The sequence below is a fragment of the Pelophylax lessonae genome (assembly GCF_965119305.1).
Source record: "Pelophylax lessonae genome assembly, chromosome: 1".
NCBI lineage: Eukaryota > Metazoa > Chordata > Amphibia > Anura > Ranidae > Pelophylax > Pelophylax lessonae.
The window spans coordinates 395,296,681-395,321,020 of record NC_138768.1 but is presented as its reverse complement, the minus strand read 5'-3'; the positions used below and the strand labels follow the sequence as shown (position 1 = coordinate 395,321,020).

Below are 24,340 nucleotides of genomic sequence, written 5' to 3'. Positions count from 1 at the left end.
ACTTGTAGATCAGAAACAATTGAGCATATCATGTTAGAACCAACAGGTGTGCTTCGCACCTTTAAGGAAAGGGCTGACCTGCTGGTGGCACTGTGGCTCCCAGATCCATAGGTTGCAGTTCCAGTGTCCACCAGCGGGTGTCTCTCAGCAACCAGAAACTCATATCATTAGTAGTGTTGAGCGAACACGGACTGTATTATTCGTGTTCGTACCGAATAATTGGATTTTTGTTACCCAAAAACTTTACTGTATGTTCTGGTTTAAAATCTGTGTTCGGTCATTTTATTTTCTGTTTTGTATGTAATGGCGCGCTTTTAATGGCGGGCTTTCAACAGCTAATCAACAAGCGTTTAACTGGTGTGCCTTAAGCCATCCCAGCCATGCCTACTAATGTATTAGTAGCTGTGATTGGCCATCTGAAGCATGTGACCATGTTTTTATAAGTTCAAGAGCCCCAGCACGCTGCGACATTCTGCTGTAGATTAGGGAGAGAGCACACATCATATGTGCTGGCTGCTGATTAGGGACAGACAGTGATTCTGTGAAAAATTGTGTCCGAAAAGAATGCAGGGTCAGGTCGGAGTGCAGGCAGGGAGAGTTATTAGAGCATTTTAGGGCGAGGCTGGAGAATAGGCAGGGTCAGTGTTCTACATCGATTTTGCTGTGTGGGGGGTTGTGCAGTGAACGATCTTATCAAGAATATTAGGGCGAGGCTGGAGATTAGGCAGGGTCAGTGTTCTACATCGATTTTGCTGTGTGGGGGGTTGTGCAGTGAACGATCTTATCGAGCATATTAGGGTGAGGCTGGAGATTAGGCAGGGTCAGTGTTCTACATCGATTTTGCTGTGTGGGGGGTGGTGCAGTGAACACAATCTTTTTGCCCTCACTTGAGCCCACTGAGGAGGAGGAGGAGGAGGGAGAAAAAAATCTATTTTTATCAGTCAGTTGTGTGCAGCGTTCATCTTAGATCTATTTTACTACAAGTTAAAAGGGTTTTTTTTTTCCCCATAGCCTTTTTGCTTCAGTGCTGACTGTGATAAGACACTGCTGTGTTCACATGTGCTATTGAGTGATTTTCAATTTTATACACTTTTTTCTATTCCACTATTCAATATACACCCTTTTGGGTTAAAAAAAATTAAATTGTGGCATAGTCTGTACTAATCTATTTAAAAATTACAAACTTAAAGGGGAATTTTCTTTTTTTTCCCTTCATAGCCTGCAGCAGAGCTGACTGACATGAGACACTGTTGTGTTCACATGTGCTATTGAAAAATCACCAATTTTATATCATATTTTCTATTCCGCTATTCAATATCCTGCCTTTAGGGTACAAAAAATAGTAATCAGGGCCTAGTCTGGGTCTGTATGTGTGAGATAGATACACCTTTTGATATCATATTTTCTATTCCGCTATTCAATCTACACCCTTGATGTAAAAAGAATTAAATTGTGGCACAGTCTGTATCGGTACGTGTGAGATACACCTTTCCAATTTTTGGGGCGCATCTTACACCGCCGAGGATTGCAGGGTGTTTCAGTTTGCCTCCTGCCTGTTCCGAACTCCTCCTACTCCTCATCCTGCCTTTAGGGTACAAAAAATAGTAATCAGGGCCTAGTCTGGGTCTGTACGTGTGAGATAGATACACCTTTTGATATCATATTTTCTATTTCGCTATTCAATCTACACCCTTGGGGTAAAAAGAATTAAATTGCGGCATAGTCTGTATCGGTACGTGTGAGATACACCTTTCCAATTTTTGGGGCGCATCTTACACCGCCGAGGATTGCAGGGTGTTTCAGTTTGCCTCCTGCCTGTTCTGAACTCCTCCTACTCCTCATCCTGCCTTTGGGGTACAAAAAATAGTAATCGGGGCCTAGTCTGGGTCTGTACGTGTGACATAGATACACCTTTTGATATCATATTTTCTATTCCGCTATTCAATCTACACCCTTGGGGTAAAAAAGAATTAAATTGCGGCATAGTCTGTATCGGTACGTGTGAGATACACCTTTTCACTTTTTGGGGCGCATATTACACCGCCGAGGATTGCAGGGTGTTTCAGTTTGCCTCCTGCCTGTTCCGAACTCCTCCTACTCCTCATCCTGCCTTTGGGGTACAAAAAATAGTAATCGGGGCCTAGTCTGGGTTTGTACGTGTGAGATAGATACACCTTTTGATATCATATTTTCTATTCCGCTATTCAATCTACACCCTTGGGGTAAAAAGAATTAAATTGCGGCATAGTCTGTATCGGTACGTGTGAGATACACCTTTCCAATTTTTGGGGCGCATCTTACACCGCCGAGGATTGCAGGGTGTTTCAGTTTGCCTCCTGCCTGTTCTGAACTCCTCCTACTCCTCATCCTGCCTTTGGGGTACAAAAAATAGTAATTGGGGCCTAGTCTGGGTCTGTACGTGTGAGATAGATACACCTTTTGATATCATATTTTCTATTCCGTTTTTCAATATACACCCTTGGGGTAAAAATAATTAAATTGCGGCATAGTCTGTATCGGTACGTGTGAGATACACCTTTCCAATTTTTGGGGCGCATCTTACACCGCCGAGGATTGCAGGGTGCTTCAGTTTGCCTCCTGCCTGTTCCGAACTCCTCCTACTCCTCATCCTGCCTTTAGGGTACAAAAAATAGTAATCAGGGCCTAGTCTGGGTCTGTACGTGTGAGATAGATACACCTTTTGATATCATATTTTCTATTCCGCTATTCAATCTACACCCTTGGGGTAAAAAGAATAAAATTGCGGCATAGTCTGTATCGGTACGTGTGAGATACACCTTTCCAATTTTTGGGGCGCATCTTACAGCGCCCAGGATTTCAGGGTGCTTCAGTTTGCCTCCTGCCTGTTCCGAACTCCTCCTACTCCTCATCCTGCCTTTAGGGTACAAAAAATAGTAATCAGGGCCTAGTCTGGGTCTGTACGTGTGAGATAGATACACCTTTTGATATCATATTTTCTATTCCGCTATTCAATCTACACCCTTGGGGTAAAAAGAATTAAATTGCGGCATAGTCTGTATCGGTACGTGTGAGATACACCTTTCCAATTTTTGGGTCGCATCTTACACCGCCGAGGATTGCAGGGTGTTTCAGTTTGCCTCCTGCCTGTTCTGAACTCCTCCTACTCCTCATCCTGCCTTTGGGGTACAAAAAATAGTAATTGGGGCCTAGTCTGGGTCTGTACGTGTGAGATAGATACACCTTTTGATATCATATTTTCTATTCCGTTTTTCAATATACACCCTTGGGGTAAAAAGAATTAAATTGCGGCATAGTCTGTATCGGTACGTGTGAGATACACCTTTCCAATTTTTGGGGCGCATCTTACACCGCCGAGGATTGCAGGGTGCTTCAGTTTGCCTCCTGCCTGTTCCGAACTCCTCCTACTCCTCATCCTGCCTTTAGGGTACAAAAAATAGTAATCAGGGCCTAGTCTGGGTCTGTACGTGTGAGATAGATACACCTTTTGATATCATATTTTCTATTCCGCTATTCAATCTACACCCTTGGGGTAAAAAGAATAAAATTGCGGCATAGTCTGTATCGGTACGTGTGAGATACACCTTTCCAATTTTTGGGGCGCATCTTACAGCGCCGAGGATTTCAGGGTGCTTCAGTTTGCCTCCTGCCTGTTCCGAACTCCTCCTACTCCTCATCCTGCCTTTAGGGTACAAAAAATAGTAATCAGGGCCTAGTCTGGGTCTGTACGTGTGAGATAGATACACCTTTTGATATCATATTTTCTATTCCGCTATTCAATCTACACCCTTGGGGTAAAAAGAATTAAATTGCGGCATAGTCTGTATCGGTACGTGTGAGATACACCTTTCCAATTTTTGGGGTGCATATTACACCGCCGAGGATTGCAGGGTGTTTCAGTTTGCCTCCTGCCTGTTCCGAACTCCTCCTACTCCTCATCCTGCCTTTAGGGTACAAAAAATAGTAATCAGGACCTAGTCTGGGTCTGTACGTGTGAGATAGATACACCTTTTGATATCATATTTTCTATTCCGCTATTCAATCTACACCCTTGGGGTAAAAAGAATTAAATTGCGGCATAGTCTGTATCGGTACGTGTGAGATACACCTTTCCAATTTTTGGGGCGCATCTTACACCGCCGAGAATTTCAGGCTGTTTCAGTTTGCCTCCTGCCTGTTCCGAACTCCTCCTACTCCTCATCCTGCCTTTGGGGTACAAAAAATAGTAATCAGGGCCTAGTCTGGGTCTGTACGTGTGAGATAGATACACCTTTTGATATCATATTTTCTATTCCGCTATTCAATCTACACCCTTGGGGTAAAAAGAATTAAATTGCGGCATAGTCTGTATCGGTACGTGTGAGATACACCTTTCCAATTTTTGGGGCGCATCTTACACCGCCGAGGATTGCAGGGTGCTTCAGTTTGCCTCCTGCCTGTTCCGAACTCCTCCTACTCCTCATCCTGCCTTTAGGGTACAAAAAATAGTAATCAGGGCCTAGTCTGGGTCTGTATGTGTGAGATAGATACACCTTTTGATATCATATTTTCTATTCCGCTATTCAATCTACACCCTTGGGGTAAAAAGAATTAAATTGCGGCATAGTCTGTATCGGTACGTGTAAGATACACCTTTCCAATTTTTGGGGCGCATCTTACACCGCCGAGGATTGCAGGGTGTTTCAGTTTGCCTCCTGCCTGTTCCGAACACACAGTTTAAAATTTTTTTTATATTCCGCTATTCAATATACACCCTTTTTGAGTGTAAAAAATTAAATTACGGCATAGTCTGTATCGGTACATGTGAGATACACCTTTTTAAATTTGTTTGGCGCATCTCCTTCCACCGCCGAGGATTGCAGGGCGCTTCAGTTTGCCTCCTGTTCCTAACTCCTCCTACTCCGCTTCCTCATCTTCTACCGCCTCCTCATCCGGTCAGCGTAACACCTTCACCACCAACTTCAGCACAGCCAGGGGTAAACGACAGCAGGCAGTTTTAAAACTTGCCTGTTTGGGGGAAAAACCACACACCGCGCAGGAGTTGTGGAGGAGCATGGAACAGCAGACAAATGAGTGGTTGCTGCCAGCGAGCCTCAAGCCCGGCCTGGTGGTGTGCAATAGCGGGCGAAATCTCATAGCAGCTCTGGGCCTAGCCGGTTTGACGCACATCCCTTGCCTGGCGCATGTGCTGAATTTGGTGGTGCAGAGGTTCCTTAAAAATTACTCCGATATGTCAGAGCTGCTGCAGAAAGTGAGGGCCGTCTGTGCGCACTTTCGGCGTTCTCACCCTGCTGCTGCTCGCCTGTCAGCGCTGCAGCGTAACTTCGGCCTTCCCGCTCACCGCCTCATATGTGACGTGCCCACAAGGTGGAACTCCACCTTGCACATGCTGGAAAGACTGTGCGAGCAGCAGCAGGCCATAGTGGAGTTTCAGCTGCAGCACGCACGCGTGAGTCACTCTGCGGAACAGCACCACTTCACCACCAATAACTGGGCCTCCATGCGAGACCTGTGTGCCTTGTTGCGCTGTTTTGAGTACTCCACCAACATGGCCAGTGCCGATGACGCCGTTGTCAGCTTAACTATCCCACTTCTATGCCTCCTTCAAAAAACGATTCGGGCGATGATGGAAGAGGATGTGGCACAGGATGAGGAGGATAAGGAGGAGGATGAAGAGGTAACATTTCCAAGGCTTTCAGGGCAGTCATTCGCAAGTGGCTCCGAGGGTGGGTTCCTGCACCCACAAACGCCAGGGACACAATTGTCCAGCAGGGGCACAGTTCTGGAGGATGAGGAGGATGAGGAGATGGAGGAGGAGATGGAACCATGTTCACAGCAGGGTGGCACCCAGGCCAGCTCATGGCCATCACTGGTGCATGGCTGGGGGGATACAGAGGACACAGACGATACACCTCCCACAGAGGACAGCCTTTCGTTGCCTCTGGGCAGCCTGGCACACATGAGCGATTACATGCTGCAGTGTCTCCACAACGACCGCCGAGTTGCCCACATTCTAACTTGTGCTGATTACTGGGTGGCCACGCTGCTGGATCCCCGTTACAAGGACAACGTACCGTCCTTAATTCACTCACTGGAGCGCGATTGCAAGATGCGTGAGTACAAGCGCACGCTGGTAGACGCGATGCTGCTGGCATTCCCACCTGACAGCGGGGCCACAGTGGAAGCACAAGGCCAAGGCAGAGGAGGAGGAGGAGGAAGAGGTCGCCAACGCAACCAGGGCACCGCCAGCACCTCAGAAGGCAGGGTTAGCATGGCCGAAATGTGGAAAAGCTTTGTCAGCACGCCACAACAAACAGCAGCACCAGCAGCTCATATGGAACGTCTTAGCAGGAGGCAGCATTTCACCAACATGGTGGAGCAGTATGTGTGCACACGCCTACATGTAGTGAATGACGGGTCTGCCCCCTTCAACTTCTGGGTCTCCAAATTGGGCACATGGCCTGAACTTGCCCTTTACGCCTTGGAGGTGCTGGTGTGCCCTGCAGCCAGTGTATTATCTGAACGTGTATTAAGCACGGCTGGGGGCGTTATCACAGACAAGCGCAGCCGCCTGTCCAGAGACAATGTGGACAAGCTCACGTTCATTAAAATGAACCAGGCATGGATCCCACAGGACTTTTCCGTCCCTTTTGCAGAATAGAGATGGATACCGACCTTACCCAGCCATTGTTCTATTTTTGATCTTTCTCACTCTTTTGGGGTGTACCCTCATTTAAAATGACTGAAAAAAAGCAGTGTTGGCTACCTCGTCCTCCTCCACCGCCGCTTCCACCTACACCGCCACATCCACCGCCACCTCCCTCCTACTCCATATGGGCCTCGTCCTTCACAGATGAAGAAAATTGTTTTATTTTTCTGTTTTTTTTTGTTGTTTTAAGTTATTTCCCTATCCACATTTGTTTGCAGAGCACTTGCCATGCTCTTAACTACGTTTGCATTTGCATTTGCAGCACTCTAGCCCTTTCCCTTTTGGTGTTTTAGAGCCATTTTAGTGCCTGAAAGTTCGGGTCCCCATTGACTTCAATGGGGTTCGGTGTCCGGGTAAAGTTCGGAAAAAGTCTGGGACACGGACCCGGACTTTTTTTTCAAGTTCGGCCGAGCTCACCGAACACGGACATCCAGGTGTCCGCTCAACTCTAATCATTAGTCATCACCTGATTCTCATTGCAGGAAGTATGTTTAAGTCCTGTCCTTCTCTTGTTGCCTTGTTGTTGTCGCCATGTGCCTCTGACCTGCGTTTCAGTGTTCCTGTATCTTGAATCCTGTTTCTTGTTCCTGGACCCTGATACTGACCCTGCGGCCTGATCTCTTCTCTCCTGCTCTCTCTTTCTCCTGTTACCCTCTTCCTGTCCTGTCCTGCTCCCAGCTCCCTCTGCTGATCTCCTTTGTATGACCCTGGTTCTGTTACGATTACTCTTGCGTTCCCTATTTGCTGTATATATTTGGTTTAGGCAGTTGTGCATTGTGTGTCACTGTTTGTTTGGTTATTTGGTTTGTTTTACACTTTGCTTTATTGGAGGTGCGTTTATATTTATGTTGTTTACTTATTTTTAAATAAATTATATTTTTTTACACTGAATTTGTGCCTGACATTCTCTGTGGCAGTACACGCATTTCTGGTCATGCCAGCAGCTGACAGCACCCTATACAAAATGGAGGTTATGAGTAGTAAAGATAATGGTGAACCGCCACTGGGACATTTTTTTATGGCTGATGAACAGAGATCAGGTTAAATCCTGGTTATACAGAACCGGTAGTCAATAATACAGAAGGGAGCATGTTGGAGTGCACACTGTTTGGTAGGCCATGGCCTTGGGCATCACTGAGGAGGCCTGCTATATGGAGGAGAATGTGGTGGAGCATTTATGACGCCTTAGTTGAGGAGGATTTTTATGCCATCTTTAGGGGAGGTGAACGTGATAAATTGATTCTGATATGTTACGATGAGCTTAACCAGGAAGCCCCATTTGTAGGGATGTTGTGGAGAGGGGAGACAAGGGTAAACTCTTTCCTGTGTTGAGCGGTAGCTGCAGATGTGTCCACGTAAAGGGTGACCCCTGTATATGGAGCAGGAAAAGATGTTGAGGTTCTGGCTGATGATCTGATCCTTGACGTGATAAAAAATGGACATGTGCCAATACATCGGGAGGTATATCTTTAGGTAGGTAGGGTGGCTTAGGGAGTCTGTGGGCTCAATCTATGGCAAAATCAGGTATAGTGAGATGTGGGAGCGATTTCAGGAAAAGATGTTGCAGGTAAGTAGTTAGTGTTTGTTCTAAATCTGCCTCTCTACTATATCAGTACTCTCCTCAATGTGTAACTTGCATAGTAATATGAGAAATAGATTAGGGAAGCTCTCTTTGGACTTCTTAGTGTATACACTGAGGCAGGGTGATCATTTGTAGGGATAGCTGCCAAGGATTCCTGAGTGTCCTCTTCAAAGTGGGGCTGAGGAGGAGGAGAACATAGTTTTTCTTGTAGAGAGGGGCTTTATCAAGGGACCGGTTTGCTGTAGGTGGAGGTTGCCTACCTCTGTCAGAGGACTGTGAGGGAGAAGAGGGAGTGTGTCAGGCTCTGATTCCTCAATTCCCTCAGCTGTGGTGTGTGAGGAGAGAGAGACTCATGCCTGCAGGCCTTTGTCCCCGCTGGCGCCACCTTGGAAGGCCTGTGTGGAGGAGGGGAGGGGAAAGAAGTCAATGAGGTGGCGCGGAGCAGAGTATTTCTCCCTCGTGCTGCTGGTGCCTGCTGGGCTTGGTGTGCTAGCTTTGCCAGATGTAATGAAAATCTCTGGTTTCCGAGGCCGCTGTGTGCCACTTTGTCCCTTACATTGGCTGTAAGTGCAGGTGGTGTAATTGAAATTATTGCATATCTTTACCTTCTCGAGCAACTGAATAGACCGACCTAACTTATCCACCTGAGCGCACTGTGCAGGAGTGGGAAGAATGCCTTGTGAAGCCCAAGGAAAACCAGGGGGCCCCTGGGACACCAATTAGCCATGTGACTTAACCACAACTGAATTGTCCCTGCAATCATAAGACTTATTATTGGCAAATTGCTTGCGGCAAGGAGAAGTGAGGCCAAGTTCATGTCCTTGCCCTCTAGAATATCTTTCCAATGTTGGCTGGGATGAAATGTGCTGGATAAATGGTGGGATTGGGATCCGTCGTTCCTGTAATCAGACTGCTGAAGCTAGAACTGCTACTACCTCTGGGGTAGCGCCTGCATAATGCGATTCTAAGGCCTTCACTCTAGGTTGGATATCATGGATAGATGTGAATAAGGTGTTGATCTTCATGTGTAACTGAGTGAGTGCCGTGTATATGGACTAAAGAGAAACTGGTTCCGACTGAAGAGAAACTGGCTCTGACTAGGCCCGGCTACTGATGGGGTTGGAAACAGCAATTTAACAGCTCTGCTTTCGTAGCTTCGTAGAAGTTTGGAAATGCGTGAGTTCAACCATAGAGCCTTGTTGAGGAAGGCTGATAGAAACTGGAAATGTGAACTGTTTGAAACCCCCATGCAAAAGAACATGAAAAATGAAATAGGAAAATAGACACAGGACGAGTGTGAGAATCAGTATGTATGGAAGCGAAAAGGTGTCATAATTTTGTGACAGAATGGAGAAAAGAGACCGTAGGATGCTAACGAACACAGGAAACATGCAACATCGACATGAAACTTCGAACTGTGCGGTATGACAGATAACAGCTGAAAGCAAGATTTAACCCTAAAAGATGAGACCACAAAATCGGAAGACAAAAAGAAAGTAAAAAAGGAGTTAGTAAAACGAAAAAACACATAAACAGTGCTTGTCCGAACATGAAAATTCAAATGGCTTACCAATGGCAACAAACGAGATCCCTAAACGAAGACAAGAGGTGTCTCTGGAAAGCGCGAGGAGAAATCGGCTTGGTGACTTCAGATGTATCACGCACCAGAAACTGACAGGGAGATAAGGGAGTGAGCGGAATATATATACCCCCAAACTCCTCCCATAAATTCAGGCCACCATGCTGGCCTTCTTATATACAGTATATACAGTATATTACTTTGTTATCTTAAGTAATGACAATGTTAATGTAGAATAAATAGGTCCAAAGCAGAAACGTGAAAACTGCTTTGGTTTACAGGGGATGCAGAGGTGTAAGAGGGGAAGTAATTAAACTTTTTAAACTGCATACTGTGTTCCTAAGAAAAAACAACTATATTTATATTTTATTTTGGTGCCCTGACACACAGTCTAATAGTATGCTTAAGATATACTGTATATCAATATAAAGTGCACTTCCAACATTTAAGTCACATCAAAGCATGCTATTAAAAGAAAAAAAAACTCAAGGCACATCCTAAAGTTGTAAGTTAAAATATCTTTAAGTACTTGTTTTAAGGGTTTAAAATTTTGATTTAGATGAGTTTCATCCCTTCGAGCTTAAATGTTTAAACCCAAAGCATATACTAACGGTGATGATCTTTCCAATAAATAATGTGATAATGATTTAAATAACTAATGGGGCCTTCTTATCTGGGTTCAAATAGAAATAGAAAGATTTAGTCCTTTGCTAACACATGCAGCAGTCTATTGATCCATTGTCTACAGAGGGAAAGGCTTATTTTAAATGAAAAGATTAGGCATTTGTAAAACAGTGTTTTTAAGAATGTTACAATGCCCAAAAGTTCATTTAAAGTGCATTTTGTTCTTAAATTAATGCAATTTGAATGGGCTGCCAATACACCCAAGTGTGGCTAAAACTGCACCAGACCCTTTTTGAACAATGTAAAACAAAGAGCAATCAATATTTTACATATTAAGACAATACACATTCCAGTATCTAGAAGCATTATTTCAATATTTTCTGAAATACAAAATATTTTTTAGCAGAAAAGATTAGATAGATAGATAGATAGATAGATAGATAGATAGATAGATAGATAGATAGATAGATAGATAGATAGATAGATAGATAGATAGATAGATAGATAGATAGATAGATAGATAGATAGATAGATAGATAGATAGATAGATAGATAGATAGATAGATAGATTCAAGTTGGAAAGTTCTTGACAGTGGTTTACCTTATAGATTTCTAGAACAGAGAATTCTCTACTGCATACTGGCGCCATGCAGTGTTATTTGCTACAATTCCTCTTGCAAATATTCATTTAAATATTTACATAATATGATCATGATGTTAGGTTTAAATTGGGACTTTCCAATTTGCTTGTAATTGCTTTGAGTCAAAGTGAAACTTGTTTATTCCTTAGTGGCCCTAAGGGCACCATGCCGAGAGTTTACTGTGTCCCTAAGCAGTATTATAGATGACTAGATGACTCAGAATACCCTGGAGGCCAAGCTAAATATACCTTTGCTCTCTCTGAACTGTAAGCAAAGCAATATTACAGACAATATCCAAGCAGTGCCACAAAAAAGCTTCTTGTAATAGAATGTCATACATATTTCCATGAAAAAATAAACAGAACGCTGCCACATTGATTACTGAACAGTTGTATCAAAACTATATTTATTTTTTGGAATATTTAGTTAAGCATGTGCATAAAGTATAATATAAAGGTCTATTTGAGGTATTTGGTTCCACATTATATACAACAATAATTTTAGCTACAACAATATTTTACATTACTATACAGAGGGTAATTTGCAGAGCAAAATATTGTATGCAGGTATTGCTAACATTAAGGGGTCACCTTTACAATAGCAATGGTAACGATATAAATATTATTCATAAGCAATAGGAAAGCCACTTTGGCTAACAAAGGATGTAATGTCTACCTGAGAAACTGGAGTAATTAAGGGCAAGTTGAATGCTGCTGTGGCTATTCTTTAACACAGCTGCCCTCACACGAGTCTTTTCTTCTCAAAGTCTTACAAACCTTGGGGGACCTAGTGCATGCAGCCCTAGGTGCTTTTTTGAAGGTTTTGACTCCGGTACCACTCCGGAGGAGCATACCTAAGGCCTAGGCGAGGCCTGAAGTAGCCAGGAGGCTGAATGTACAATATACAGTAATGGTGGAACCCCCTGCGAGGGAAATTGCTGTTGTTTTGTGAACTTACAGCTAGTAAAAACCTAAAATTCAGTATCTCAGGAAATTAGAATGTTACATTAAACCAACAAAAAAAAAAATGGATTTTTAATACAGAAATGTTAGCTTACTGAAAAGTATGTGCATGTAGTGTGGAATATTTTGCATTGTATTTGGAATTCAAGGCCCCAGAGTCCGGGGGAAGAGTGGAGAGGCACAGAATCAAAGTTGCATGAGGTCCAGTGTGAGGTTTCCACAGTCAGTGATGATTTGGGGAGTCATGTCATCTGCTGGTGTTGGTTCACTGTGTTTTATCAAGTCCAAAGTCAGCGCAGCCCTCTACCAGGAAATTCTAGAGCACTTCATGCTTCCCTCTGCTCTCCAGCTTTATGGAGATGATGGTTTTCATTTTCCAGCAGGATTTGACACCTGCCCACACTGCCAAAAGTACCAATACCTGGTTTCATGATCACAGTATCAGTTTAATTGTAGATGAGTTGAACGCCGCTATCAAAGCAACCTGGGCTTCCATAACACCTCAGCAGCGCCACAGGCTCATCGCCTCCATGCCACGCCGCATTGATGCAGTAATTCATGCAAAAAGAGCCCCGACCTAGTATTATAAGTGCATACTATACTGTACATGAAAATCCTTTTCATTAAGCCAACATTTTGGTCTTAAAAAACATTTGGGTTTTCACAAGCTCTAAGGCATAATTATCAAAATAAAAGAAATAAATGCTTGAAATATATCACTGTGTGTGGAACGCATCTGTATAAAATTTGAGTTTTACTTTTTGAATTGAATCGCTGAAATAAATTAACTTTTTGATGATATTCTAATTTTATGAGATGTACCCCTAATACCCATTGTTTGGTAACATTTTAAAGAAAGGATTATGTTTAGTAAACTGATAGCAAACATGTCAAAGCTTAAAATTGCATGTGACTGTGATATTTAAAAAAATATGGAATCTAAAATTCTCCATTGGCAACACTTTAACCACTTGTCACCCACTAACAGTAGATTCATTGCTAGCAGGTGGCAGCTACTGTACAGGCTCAGCAATGTACCTGCTCATGTCACTGAGCACATAAGCACTGGCGCACCCCCTGGGGCGTGCAGTGGCACAAACCTGTGATCACTGTGTATGGTGGACACAGCAGATCACAGTAAATGGTACCTGGCTGCTGTGAGTGGCTGGGGTATCATGTGACAAATTTGACCAATCATAGCCTTTCACATGATTACACTGTAAGCAAAACTGTCATGAATGGCTTCAATTCATGACAGCTTGCTTACTGTTATGATGCTGTCATTGGCCCACAGCTATCATATGGTACATGGCACCTTGTACCATGTGGTTAGCTGTAGACAATCACAGCACCACAACAGTAAGTAGGCTGCCATGAATGAAAGCCATTCTTTGACAGTTAAAATGATTGATTATAACAATGAACATCACTGTTAAAAGTAGTAATTGTGTAAAAAAAATCCCTGATCACCCTCCCTAGAGTAGTACAGTATCACTATGGTGACATTGAACTACTCTGATAACAGGATGTTTTTTTTTTTTTTTTTTACATACTGTCACCAGTCAGTATTCCTGATCAACCACCTCACCAGCCATATGATGATGCGGCATTGCACTGGTGACAGTATGGAAAAAAACAATTGTGGAAAAACACACATTTTGTTTAATTTCTTAATTTTCCAAAAGATTGTGACAAAAATTGACAACTTCAAAAAACTCAACATACCACTTAGTGACTACCTTGGACTGTCTACTTTCCATAAAGGGGTAATTCGGGGTGTATGTGTACTGTCGTTCCATTTTAGAGCCTCAAGGAATGAGATATCAGGATCGATCAATTTTCAAATATACTTGAACTAGTACTTGTTTAATGCTTCACTCCTTCACTCTTTGGAAGTATGTAATATGTCCAAAGTGGCAAAGCAATTAGGGATAGGGTTGAGCGAACACCTAGATGTCCGTGTTCGACGGGTTCGGCCGAACTTTAAAAAAAAGTCCGGGTCCGTGTCCCGGACTTTTACCGAACTTTTCCCGGACACCGAACCCCATTGAAGTCAATGGGGACCCGAACTTTAAGGCACTAAAATGGCTCTAAAACACCAAAGGAAAGGGCTAGAGTGCTGCAAATGGCAGCAAAACGTAATTAAGAGCATGGCAAGTGCTCTGCAAACAAATGTGGATAGGGAAATAACTTAAAACAACAAAAAAAAAACAGAAAAATAAAACAATGTTCTTCTTCATCTCTGAAGGACGAGGCCCATATGGAGTAGGAGGGAGGTTGAGGTGGTGGTGGATGTGGCGGTGACATAGGCGTGCGCACAGGGTGTGCTGGGTGTGCCTGGGCACACCCTAATCACCTAGGGCACATAGCATTGCCAGTGAGGAGATGGGAAAGATCTCCCTGGGACCTGCTCTGCTCTATTTCTCCTTGCCTACAGGTACATGGCCCCGATACATTACTCTCCCTGCTGGCAAACACATGCATGTGTATTTCAACTTTGGGGTGCACACCTTAATGCAATAGGCTGCGCACACCTATGGGCGGTGTAGGTGGAAGCGGCGGTGGAGGAGGACCAGGGCCGGATTAACAGCATCATGGGCTTGGTGCTGAGGATTTTGAAGGGCCTTAAGGGCCGTGCCTTGCCATGCACCCAGAGGAGGAAGGGTGCAGCCATGCATGCCTAATTCAACATGGGATGCTGTCTCTGAAGCCCATAAACACATCCATGCATCGCCAACTGTCCCTCCTTGTCCGGCCTTCACGCTGTGTGGGGAGGTTCTGAGGGTGCTGCCTGGGGAAGCGAGCATAGAAGCCAGACTTCTGTGTTTACAAGTGACAGAAGAGCGGTAACAGTGAATATGGCCAACCCGGGGCCTATATAAAAGGTAGGGGCCTGGAGCTGCAGCTCCAATAGCCCCTACATTAATCTGGCCCTGAGGAGGAGGACGAGGTAGCCAACACTGCTTCTTTTCAAAAATTTTAAATGAGGGTACACCCCAAAAGAGTGAGAAAGAGCAAAAATGGAACAATGGGTGGGTAAGGTCGGTATCCATTGCTATTCTGCATAAGGTACGGAAAAGTCCCGTGGGATCCATGCCTGGTTCATTTTAATGAACGTGAGCTTGTCCACATTGTCTCTGGACAGGCGGCTGCGCTTGTCTGTTATAACGCCCCCAGCCGTGCTAAATACCCGTTCAGATAATACACTGGCTGCAGGGCACGCCAGCACCTCCAAGGCGTAAAGGGCAAGCTCAGGCCATGTGCCCAATTTGGAGACCCAGAAGTTGAAGGGGGCAGACCCGTCATTCACTACATGTAGGCGTGTGCACACATACTGCTCCACCATGTTGGTAAAATGCTGCCTCCTGCTAAGACGTTCCATCTGAGCTGCTGGTGCTGCTGTTTGTTGTGGCGTGCTGACAAAGCTTTTCCACATTTCGGCCATGCTAACCCTGCCTTCTGAGGTGCTGGCGGTGCCCTGGTTGCGTTGGCGACCTCCTCCTCCTCCTCCTCTGCCTTGTGCTTCCACTGTGGCCCCGCTGTCAGATGGGAATGCCAGCAGCATGGCGTCTACCAGCGTGCGCTTGTACTCGCGCATCTTGCGATCGCGCTCCAGTGAGTGAATTAAGGACGGTACGTTGTCCTTGTAACGGGGATCCAGCAGCGTGGCCACCCAGTAATCAGCACAAGTTAGAATGTGGGCAACTCGGCGGTCGTTGTGGAGACACTGCAGCATGTAATCGCTCATGTGTGCCAGGCTGCCCAGAGGCAACGAAAGGCTGTCCTCTGTGGGAGGTGTATCGTCCGTGTCCTCTGTATCCCCCCAGCCACGCACCAGTGATGGCCATGAGCTGGCCTGGGTGCCACCCTGCTGTGAACATGGTTCCATCTCCTCCTCCAGCTCCTCCTCCTCCTCATCCTCCTCATCCTCCAGAACTGTGCCCCTGCTGGACAATTGCGTCCCTGGCGTTTGCGTGTGCAGGAACCCACCCTCGGAGCCCCTTGCGAATGACTGCCCTGAAAGCCTTGGAAATGTTACCTCTTCATCCTCCTCCTCCTCCTCATCCTGTGCCACATCCTCTTCCATCATCGCCCGAATTGTTTTTTCAAGGAGGCATAGAAGTGGGATAGTTAAGCTGAGAACGGCGTCATTGCCACTGGCCATGTTGGTGGAGTACTCAAAACAGCGCAACAAGGCACACAGGTCTCGCATGGAGGCCCAGTTAAATTAAATAGCGGAATAGAAAATATGATCCAAAAAAAGTGTATGTATATCACACGTACACAACCACACTGGGCCCCAATTACTATTGTTTGTACCCCTAAAAGGCTAGATGAGGAGTAGGGGGAGTATGGAACAGGCAGCACCCTCAAACCTTCAGAAGTATGAGATGAACCCCAACAACTTGGAAAGGTGGATCTCTCTCACACGTACCGACACAGACTATCCCCCAATTTAACTGATCCCCAAAGGTTTTTGATTAAATAGCGGAATAGAAAATATGATCCAAAAAAAGTGTATGTATATCACACGTACACAACCACACTAGGCCCCAATTACTATTGTTTGTACCCCTAAAAGGCTAGATGAGGAGTAGGGGGGGTATGGAACAGGCAGCACCCTCAAACCTTCAGAAGTATGAGATGAACCCCAACAACTTGGAAAGGTGGATCTCTCTCACACGTACCGACACAGACTATCCCCCAATTTAACTGATCCCCAAAGGTTTTTGATTAAATAGCGGAATAGAAAATATGATCCCAAAAAAGTGTATGTATATCACACGTACACAACCACACTGGGCCCCAATTACTATTGTTTGTACCCCTAAAAGGCTAGATGAGGAGTAGGGGGAGTATGGAACAGGCAGCACCCTCAAACCTTCAGAAGTATGAGATGAACCCCAACAACTTGGAAAGGTGGATCTCTCTCACACGTACCGACACAGACTATCCCCCAATTTAACTGATCCCCAAAGGTTTTTGATTAAATAGCGGAATAGAAAATATGATCCAAAAAAAGTGTATGTATATCACACGTACACAACCACACTAGGCCCCAATTACTATTGTTTGTACCCCTAAAAGGCTAGATGAGGAGTAGGGGGAGTATGGAACAGGCAGCACCCTCAAACCTTCAGAAGTATGAGATGAACCCCAACAACTTGGAAAGGTGGATCTCTCTCACACGTACCAACACAGACTATCCCCCAATTTAACTGATCCCCAAAGGTTTTTGATTAAATAGCGGAATAGAAAATATGATCCCAAAAAAGTGTATGTATATCACACGTACACAACCACACTAGGCCCCAATTACTATTGTTTGTACCCCTAAAAGGCTAGGAGTAGGGGGAGTATGGAACAGGCAGCACCCTCAAACCTTCAGAAGTATGAGATGAACCCCAACAACTTGGAAAGGTGGATCTCTCTCACACGTACCAACACAGACTATCCCCCAATTTAACTGATCCCCAAAGGTTTTTGTGTTCACTGTACCCCACAAAGATTGAGTTCACTGCACCCCACAATGATTGTGTTCACTGCACCCCACAAAGATTGTGTTCACTGCACCTCACAAAGATTGTGTTCACTGTACCCCCCAAAGATTGTGTTCACTGCACCCCACAAAGATTCTGTTCACTGTACCCCACAAAGATTCTGTTCACTGCACCCCAAAAAGATTGTGTTCACTGCACCCCAAAAAGGATGTTGTTCACTGCACCCCAAAAAGGATGTTGTTCACTCCACCCCAAAAAGATTGTGTTCACTGCACCCCACAAAGATTGTGTTCACTGCACCCCAAAAAGATTGTGTTCACTGCACCCCAAAAATGATTTTGTTCACTGCACCCCAAAAAGGATTTTGTTCACTGCACCCCAAAAAGGATGTTGTTCACTCCACCCCAAAAAGATTGTGTTCACTGCACCCCAAAAAGATTGTGTTCACTGCACCCCACAAAGGATTTTGTTCACTGCACCCCAAAAAGATTGTGTTCACTGCACCCCAAAAAGGATGTTGTTCACTGCACCCCAAAAAGGATTTTGTTCACTGCACCCCAAAAAGATTGTGTTCACTGCACCCCACAAAGGATTTTGTTCACTGCACCCCACAAAGATTGTGTTCACTGCACACCAAAAAGGATTGTGTTCACTGCACCCCAAAAAGATTTTGTTCACTGCACCCCAAAAAGATTGTGTTCACTGCAGCCCAAAAAGATTGTGTTCACTGCAGCCCAAAAAGATTGTGTTCACTGCAGCCCAAAAAGATTGTGTTCACTGCAGCCCAAAAAGATTGTGTTCACTGCAGCTCACACACAGAAAAATGGATGTGGATCACTGACACCTGCCTATCTCCAATCCCACACCACACAGCAATATCGATTGTAGTTTGTAGAACACAGTTTCCCTAAAATTCAGCAGACTCTGTCCCTAACAGGATTGAGAAGAGATCGTAGATCAGGATTGAGTGCAGACCCCACCCCCCACACAGCAATATCGATTGTAGTTTGTAGAAGACACTGACCCTATAATTCAGCAGACTCTATCCCTAAAATGCCTACAACTCGCCCTGCCTAAACACTCCGACCTGTCCCTCAATTCTATCCGGACACAAATGGTTTTTTCCTGCCTATCTTTCCCTAATCAGCAGCCAGCACGTTGATGTGTGCTCTGTCCCTGAATCTAAGCAGCATAATGACGCCGCTGCGGCTGCCTCGAACTTATAAAGACTTGGTCACATGCTTCAGACGGCCAATCACAGCTACTGAGACATTTGCAGGCATGGCTGGGATGGCTTAAGGCACACCAGTTAAACGATTGTTGATTGGCTGTTGAAAGCCCGCCATGAAAAGAGCGCCAAAGCATGCAAAACCCGGAAATAAAACGACCGAACACGGATTTTTACCCGAACATACAGTAAAGTGTCCGTGTCCGTGTTCGGGTACAAAAAATCCAATTATTCGGTACGAACACGAATAATACAGTCCGTGTTCGCTCAACACTAATTAGGGACAAACAAGACATCTTGTAGATAAAAAGTATACATGTATTTCTGTAATTTGCCCTAGTTAAGATGATACTAAAATTATAATTCTGGTATAAAGTATTGCAACATTTAAAAAAAAAAAAAAATGGAGAAGTATGACAAAAGCTTTTTTGGCAATACTTTTCCTATAGATCACAAGAGTACACTTGGTTCTGTACTCCTGTGACCCATTTTCAGCCGACTGTGGTCTAAAGCCCACTGTCAGCTGGCATCACTCAGGTGGTCCAGGCTGGGAAAAGATTCTGACTGTACAGTCAGGTTTCAGCCACATACCTGGATCAGCAGCTGGCTCAGCCTCTCAGCTGCACCACTGGGAGTTTGAGCCAGTCTCTCCTTCCTCCAGCACTCCAGTGAGCCCTGGAGGGGAAAAGCAGAGAGCCTTTGACTGACAATCAAGGTTCTCTGCTCAGAGAGTAGGGGATCAGTGTTTGATCGCTCACTTTTCACTGCAGAGGAAGCATGGGACAGATGCAGCATTCCTCTAGGATTGGATCGAAGTTGCATTTCCCTAGGTCAATAATAATCTTTTTTTTCAAACACCCCATACTTCTCTTTGAATGCGTGTTTTTTTCAAGTGTGTTTTTTTTTCAATGTGTTATTAAAAAAATAATGAACAAAAAAAATAAAAGGAAATTTTTTTATTATTTTTGGTTAAAAAAATAAAATAAACAAAAAATAAAAATAAAGGGAGAAGGGGAAAAAGAGTTTATTAGAGCTGATTATGATAAACTAATGGTTAGTAAAGGGGATTGTCAGGTTGATTTAACTAATATGTTAAAAGAGTCAATCCTTTTTATGGGGTCTACCCACATTTTCCACATAATTGTATTATTGTGTATTGAATGTAACATGGAAATACGGCAATAGTTTTGACCACAAGCCCTAAAACGTCTTCACATAGCTACAATGCACCCACTGCCTCCTGCATTTGTTTAACCTAATAATAATATAGAGTGCTCCAGAAGAGCCATGAGTACTACATCAAGAAATGACTGAGAAAAGCCGCTGCTTTCTAAAGGCTTTCAACTACTTCATATTTCTTTTGCTCCAAAGAAATATGCTTTAAAAGTAGCAGATTATTTTTGGAGTAGTGTGCACTGCTCATTGCTGGGACTGATGTATTTCATTTAAAGCAGCCTGGAAACATCAGGAAGAATTTAATCAGAAGACCACTTACAGGAATAAAGACTAGAAGTTCATGCCTCATGCTTGGACAAAACAAACTATAAATACTAAAGACACCAACACGTAAGCATTCCTACACCTATAAAAAAAAAAAAAACGTAATGTTAGGTGACCTGTAAACAATATCACTTCTAATTTACCTGGTCAAAAGCTGATTCAAAATGGCGCTACACACATATTAGATGGCTATTCCTTCAGTCTTGCAGGATTTAATCAAGATCGAAGCATCTTATGAGTATCAGACAAGGGTAATATTTGCTATTTTTCAGCATTTTCAATGCAATAAATATAAGGAAAGTATAAATTGAATTACATTTTTACCATAGAAAATGTTAATAGAGCTCATACATACCTAAATATATTAAGCACGGTTCTCAGGCCTTGGCCAACGCAATCCATGCACTGGGTGACAATTCTTTCCTTTAATCGTGCTGTTTTGGGACGCGATTGATTTCAGAATGTATTTGCCTGGGAAAAGAATACAAAAAATACTGCATAAATAAACTGATAAAGGTTTGATTTACTAGAAGTAAAGAATGTTCACTTAGTGATTTAAATGATCACTTAGAGTAAAATTGTCTACACTTTTAATATCAATTCTTGCGGAGAAGCAGCAACATTTATTTATTTTTTTAGATTTCTGCATTTTACATTTCTAAAGATTTTAATAAAGCTAAGTTCAAAGCATTCAGCCACTGTCTAAAATCTGGTAGCTTACTATGGTTTAAGTTCAACAAGATGCATTTCACCTCATGAACATTTCTCTTTTATTTCCAAATGGCTGTTTCGCTTACGGGTATTGGGTGCAAGCGTGCGCTGCCAGTGGCTCGATCACACTGTGAATCTACACAGTGGGAACTAATCAGGAGGTCCTGTGGACCCATTGTCCATTGGCATCCGCTGATCGTTCGGTACACAGGCAGAATGACAGTCTGTCTATATAAACAAGGCAGATTGCCGTTCGGTCAGTACAAAAGGCATGAATCCTGTGTTCCTGTAAAGCAGGAACGCCGATCTATGCCTTTCACTAGTAAAAGCATCTCCCCCACTACACTGAATCACCAGCATAGGCACACATTTAACCCTTTTATCGCCCCTGATGTTAACCCCTTCCCAGCCAGTGTCATTAGTACAGGGACAGTGCATATTTTTAGCACTGATCACTGTATTGGTGTCAATGGTTCCCTAAAAAGTGTCAACTAGGTGTCCAAATTGTCTGCCGTAAAATCGCAGTCCCGCTATAAGTCGCCGATTGCCGCCATTACTAGTAAAAAAATAAATAAAAATTCCATAACTATATCCCAAAGTTTGAAGAGGCTATACATTTTGCACAAACCAATCATCCTTATTGGGATTTTTTTTACCAAAAAAATGTAGCAGAATACATATTGGGCTAAATTGATGAAGAAATTTGATGTTTTACATTTTTTTATTGGATGTGTTTTCGAGCAGAAAGTTTTCTTTTTTTTTTTTTCAAAATGGTCATTCTTTTTTTGTTTATAACACAAAAAATAAAAACCACAGAGGTGATCATATACCATCAAAAGAAAGTTCTATTTGTGGGGAAAAAAAGACAAACATTTTATTTTGGTACAGCGTTAAACGTCCATACAATTGACAGTTAAAATAATGCAGTGCTGTATCAAAAAAAAATGGCCTGGTCAGGAAGGGTGGTAAAACTTCCAGAGGTCAAGTGGTTAATATGCAACTGCAGGCAACAAGTGGCATCATTCAGTGAATACAAAGTCCACTTCAAGAAACACTGCAACTTTGCTATAATGAAAAAATCCAACAAATGTATATTTATCAGATACACTTCTACTGACATTCAACTTTCATTGTAAAATGGGCTTATATGCTGTATGTAGGTGTATATTTAAAGGATATAAATAGCTATAATTTAAAAAAGGCAGTTAACCCTTTTAAAACCTAATTCTAGGTTCTAGGTTTTAGCACCAAGATTTAGCACTTTTTTATAATTAGTCACCTCCCTCCTCCAAATTAACAAGAAGAAGGCTTGACTCTATAGGACATCAAGCATGTACCAGTAAAAGGGGAGATTGCTCATCCCATGATCAATCACAACAGAAATAATCATTTTACTAGTTCTGGGGACATTTTTCTAGGTATGAGCATATCTATCACAATAAGTTGTTAGACTGTTGGGCAGCTGTATCTGTGCCCAATTGTATCACTAATCATTTGACACTATGAAGAATGTAGTTTACTGGTCAGGTCAAATGTTAAGTATACTTTAACCACTTTAATTTTCAGCTTTCAGCGCTGTCACACATTGATTGACAATTGCGCAGTCATGCAATGATGTACTTAAATTAAAATTTTTTATCATTTTTTTTCACAAAAATATGCTTTTTTATGGTGGTATTTAATCACTGCTGGGTTTTTTATTTTTATTTTTTACTAAAAGAAAAAAAACAATACAGAACATTTTGAAAAAAAAGTTTTCATTTTTCTTCATTTCTGTCAGTAAATAAGTAATTTTTCTCCTTCACTGATGTGCGCTGATGAGGCAGCACTGATGGGCATTGATAGTCTGCACTGATGGGATGACACTTATGGGCACTGATGAGGTGGCACTGCAGGGCACTGATTAGGTGGCACTGATAAGGAGGAACTAATATGCTGCACTGATGAGCACTGATAGGCATCACTTATGGGCACTGATATGTGGCACTGATGGGCACTTATAGGCAACACTGTTGGGCAGCACTGATGGACACTGACTGGTGGCACTGATGGGCAGCACAGATGAGCAGGCACTGAAAGGCACTGACTGACATCAATAATGGGCACTGATTGGGGTCACTGATGGGTATTGATTGGTGTCACTGATGGGCATTGATTGGTGTCACTGATGTGCACTGTTTGGTGTCACTGATGGGCACTGCTGTTGCTTTACTGTAATCAGGGCACTGGTGATCAATGCCCTGATAATTTGTCCTGGACTCCCCTTTTAAGGAGGAGCCACTGATTGGCTTTCCTCGCCACACACTCTAACAGTGTGAGGCGAGGAGCGCCGATAAAGGGTACTTCTGCATTTACATGTGACCGGCTGTGATTGGATACAGCCAATCACATGAGTAAAGAGCCAATGACATGATCAACACACTGCGCAGGGGGGCGGCTGTTCTGGGGCGCTGTCATATGACATTGTCCCAGAACGAGAGCCGCACTGCTTTGCCATCATTTGATGGTGGGTGGGCCCCAGGTGGTTAAGCTTTACTAGAAGGACGAGAAACTGGCTTTGCAGCTCCTAACCCAATCACGCATGCCCTTTCATTATTTAGCTTGTAATACAAAAAATACTAGTAGTAGCCCCCACGTACAACCAAGTTACCTTCATTCCATTTTCATAAATATACCAATTGTTATGGGAACATTTCAGCTTTCCTATCTTTGAAAATGTACAGTAGATATCTTTTTGACGTTACAGTACATTGGTCTATCCACTACAAACTACTCATAATGAAAAAAAAAAACACTTGGCTACTAGCCAAATATTTCATCCTAACGGACACAATAAATGCTAACACAGTCTATATACAGGGAACAAGAACTTGACAATATTTTTAAATGTAAGGAATCAATTGTTCTGTGGAGCGCACAAAAAACCAGCAGCTAACAATGATACAGTGACATCTTTCAAACAATAACTGTTTGACCTGTAGCCATGTTATCGATAACTTTTTTTTTTACATGTTATGGTATCAGTTAATGAACTTTGTATAAAATAGCCAAACCATGTTGAAAATTGCATTAATTTGAAATTATGTATGGTCTTTTACAAGGACCTATGCAAAATAAGACAGGATGATATATGAGAATTATATTATGCTGACCTTCTGCTAAGGAAAAGCCCTTGAAAAGAAACAGAAGTGTAAGATAATTTCAACAGTTTGGGTTATTCAAAGACACCCAACACTTTTTTTTTTTTTTGTCATTTTGCATTTGCTAGCAGATGATCATTATGATAATGACAGGGAAAGCATT

The 24,340-nt window shown here is 43.2% G+C and overlaps 1 long non-coding RNA gene across 3 annotated transcripts in view; it reads right to left on the bottom strand.

Annotated features, from left to right (window-relative positions):
• The window catches only part of LOC309544471, a 1,317,369-nt gene that overhangs the window by 913,119 nt on the left and 379,910 nt on the right, over positions 1 to 24,340 (bottom strand). For all 3 annotated transcript variants that reach the window (XR_014224852.1, XR_014224853.1, XR_014224854.1), the window contains exon 2: positions 20,682 to 20,797. This is a non-coding gene — a long non-coding RNA (uncharacterized lncRNA). The remainder of the gene's footprint in view (positions 1 to 20,681; positions 20,798 to 24,340) is intronic.